This window comes from Haliotis rufescens, unplaced genomic scaffold, assembly GCF_023055435.1.
Source record: "Haliotis rufescens isolate VD_foot unplaced genomic scaffold, xgHalRufe1.0.p SCAF_38, whole genome shotgun sequence".
NCBI lineage: Eukaryota > Metazoa > Mollusca > Gastropoda > Lepetellida > Haliotidae > Haliotis > Haliotis rufescens.
In genome coordinates this window covers 857,721-862,099 of record NW_025964090.1, presented here as the reverse complement: position 1 = coordinate 862,099, position 4,379 = coordinate 857,721, and positions in this window count along the sequence as shown.

Sequence of the window (4,379 nt, the reverse complement as noted above, 5' to 3'; positions counted from 1 at the left end):
GAAGACCCGTGAAGATCCGGGGTCTTCAGCAACCCATGCTTGCCGTAAAAGGCGACTATGCTTGCCGTAAAAGGCGACTATGCTTGCCGTAAAAGGCGACTATGCTTGTCGTAAGAGGCGACAAACGGGGTCAACGGGTGGTCAAGCTCGCTGACTTGGTTGATGCATGACATCGACCCCAATTGCGTGGAGCGATGCTCATGATATCAATCACTGGACAGGGTTAGAAACTAACAGTTTTCGTCCACTAGTCCTTATAATGATAACATATAGCAAAATCCTTAAAAAGAGTACTCACGGAAATGAAAAAAACCTGTTTTTCTCAATTTAAAACTCGACACAAAGTGTTACGTAGCTGTAAATACGAAATAACAAAACAACTCGAAAAGTACTAGTCTGGATTTGCTAGTTTGATCTCAGTGAACAATACAAAATGTACTTTACAGGAGGTAATTTGTCGGAACTTTCAACATTCAAAAATATAACTAAGTCCAAATTGACATAGCAGAAACAGACTATAGGCATTATGCACATGTTCTCACCTGTCAAGGTGTCATAGGTCACCTTGATCTACTTACACCTGGTTATGCCCTGTTTCACAATAGTCTGTTTTATTCACATTTTTACACACGTTTACGTGTAAAAAGGCATAAAAACATTTGATACGCTGTATTTGTGCCACGGCCCAATTAGTACTAATTTAGTTGTTTGAATATTTACATATTTTGTATATTAACTGCATTTATTTAAGATCTGAGGTCGAAAAAACAGGGTTTTTTTCATTTCCGTGAGTACTGTTTTTTTTTAGTGCCAATTTCTAACGCTGCTGGATTGTCTGGTCCAGACTCGATTATTTACAGACCGCCGTCATATAGCTGGAATATTGCTGAGTGCGGCGTTAAACAATAAACCAACCAACCATGCTGTACACGTCAACTTTACACCTTGTGTTTCACATAGAGGTCACAAGACACGCGTGATGTATCAAGGATGGAGACCACGCTGAAGATGAAGTATCCTGCTCAGTATGTGAAATACTTGTTCATCAGCACTAACCAGCCGGGCGAGACATTTTTTCTAGCCAAATACAAAGAGATATATGGTAGCATGGAGGGGAACACGTGTCAACAAGGTTAGAACTGCAAATTGTGACAGCCCAAAAACAAAAGATTCTACTGTTTGATCTTATTTTTTAAGTGGCCATATGCTATTTGAGGGATATATATATGGGACCAAATTGATTATATTTTCACTTGCCCGAAAGAAAAGAAAGCACATTGATCCTGCTTTAATATCTTTGAAAGTACAATACTAGACTCCAAAATTTACGCCCAACTACACATATTTCGAGACGTTTACTTGGTGATAGTCACGCAATATGACTGCGGAATGTCTGCAGTTAATTTAATCACAATTAATCAAGAAAATTAGGCAAATAGGCAAATGTAGGTGGATGTATTCCATATGGAATTAGATGAAAATAGGAGAAATGTTTTGTATAATAAAAGCTTTCATGAACCATATGTTTGTCTACCTTGATACTCATTTGAAAGGATATATATGGATGGCCAGTCACCGTCTTGCGAAAAACCATCGGTCGGTCGATTCACGTTTTGAGTGAGTGAGTGAGTTGGGTTTAACGCCGCTTTTGACAGTATTCCAGTTATATCACGGCGTGTCAGCTTAATGTGGGAGGAAAGCCTGAAGTGGTGCAGGTCTCGGACGTTTACCACTTCGGTGAAACCCACGAGCACGGGTATGGTGCTGACAAACCTAGAAACATAATCGGGGCGAACCGGGATTCGAACCCACAATCATAGGTTTCTGGCGTGCCCAAGGGACCCGACTCTGCACAGCGAATCGCGGCGCCTTAGACGACTGGGCCACCCGTGCCCCCTCACATTTTGAGTTACCATACATGACCCACTGATGGTCCAAAGCGGACCTCACATTGTCACAAACATATTTCAGCTAAAGTCATTCTAAATCTTGTCAACATATAAATTCGTTACATGTGTCACTATCAGCTCGCACATCCTTCAGTCGATTTCATACGCCATAACTTGTTGGCATCATTTATTTCAAATTCAGCAGTTGGTTGTCTCCATCATCACAATGCTGGTTGTTGTGGTCGCCAAGCGATATTCACCTTCAGGCAATCACACTCTAGAACCAACCAACATCTGAAACTGTAGACCCAAACATCACCAAATGGACAAGACGTGGAAGGGTTGGGGCGAACTTCTGAGATGTCTTGGTGTTAACATTCCTCAGAATGATGACCTTTGTTCCTTGTATCATCTCTGTCGATTGAATCTGAACAACAGGCTGAAGGTGAATTCGTAACCAAACTAATTCGTAGCCATTGGGAATTCGTAGACACTCCCAACTCGAAGACTAAACAAAAATAAATTGGGACATATTGATTTATTATATATATATAGCATTATTTTTGCAAATGTATTTCAAAACTTACAATTTAAATGACAATAAATATTGGTTGGAATACCATGATGAGTGTCTTTAAATCGCAATGTCCTAGATCACTTGTGACAGCAGCAGCATTTAATGAGTGTATGTACAAAGCCAAGAAAAGTGTCACACCACAAAGATCAACGTGTGCCTGATAGGGATCCTTTAAGAACTGTTCCAAATTGCGGGATGGAAGCTAAAGGCTTGTCCTTGTATATCCAAGTGTAATATATTCGAAAAGTCACGATGCTTTGTCAATACCAGATGAGTTTGTACATCCAGGTACACCACAAACTGACTCCGATTTAGAACGCACATTCGGAGAAGGCAACTGAACCAATGGTTTCTATAGTAGTTGCAGTCGGTAAGTATACCCGGATTTTGTACAATGGCTTGAGCATCAGCTTCCGAAAATAAAGATGTGCAATTGGCGAATGGCCAAGACAGGATCCAAAATGTCAAGCCAACAATCCAAGCGTGCAATTTGGGGCCAGATAAACGCACATCGAACACAGCACCAAGTCCTGTTATCATCACACCATGATAGTTCCAGCAAGGTTGCATTATATCTTATATGCCAGACACTCAAGCACATGCATGCATTATTGCCTTGTCAGTTTAAGCTGGAGTCTACATAAGAGACTTATAAAGAAGGCCATTTTCAATAAGGGTAGTTAGATGAACATGTTCCATTTTGCCAGATACAATAAAAGTTGATTGAATTCGCCAAAAGTGAATCACTCGGAATTAAATGTTATATTGCTATATCAGCAATCCATGCCATGTGTTACACATGTCTGAATATATCTGCATATATTTTGTTTCAATTAAAAAATGGTTGAATCATTCTGCACAATTTTCATTCAGTGAGTGAATTCATATTGTCCTCTGCCAGTCAGCAATATTACATGATTCAGAACAGGTAAAGTGTAATCACCGAAACATGTTTTTCTTGTGTACTCCATACTTTGCTTAAAAAACGATTCATAATTTTGACAATAAAAGCATTGTAAAGTACAAAAAACAGACATTCCGAACTTGAATGTAGTATTTATTTATCATAATCATGATAATATACAAGGTGTATCAACATATATCTAAAAATTGATATATTCAAAATGGTTAACAAGATTCAGTCACTCCAGTTGAAAGAAATAACAAATATCTATCAAAGGGAAAATGTTCTATAAAGTGACAGATTGGGTCAATCATGAACACAAGTTCACAACAGTATTTACACACAAATGAAAGCCATAAACTTCATCATATTAAACTGTCCACTACACAGATCATCACGATGATCATATTCCTCATGTTCATCACAAAAGTTACATTCAATATGTACATATGCTCAAGGATTTTATTATCATACTAAAAACTAGTACAAATCGTAAATCAAATCAAATCGCTTCCTGATTGCATAAATTCCCAGCACAGCCATATGATGCTGGCACAAATCAGATGAAGGCTGTATTCTTATGTCCCCATCTTCCCCTGGCAAGAGTGTTAACTGACTATAAAAGACCACTTTCCACCCTTGCTGAACTAGGCTGGGATTATTGAGTTACATTTTGGCTGGACTAACGAGTCTATGCATAGTCCAATCAAAATCGCGCACCGAAATTGAAATCCGGTTCGTAAATTGTCATGCAGATTTTGGTCGATTGCAGGATTTGCAAAACATGTGCAGCGCCAACTCGTTGTCTGCAGATATTTTGCCAATCTTTTCATGTTTTTAGTTGAGGTGCTCACGTAATTTTATGCATTTCGTGATATAAGACCCGTTTTATCACAATATAGATCTTGATTATCGATCAGATCGCCCTCACTGGGTCCCACCATTTTGTGTGAAGCGAACGCAAGTAATACGAGAGGTGGAATATGACTGGTTCATAGGAGAGGCTTAG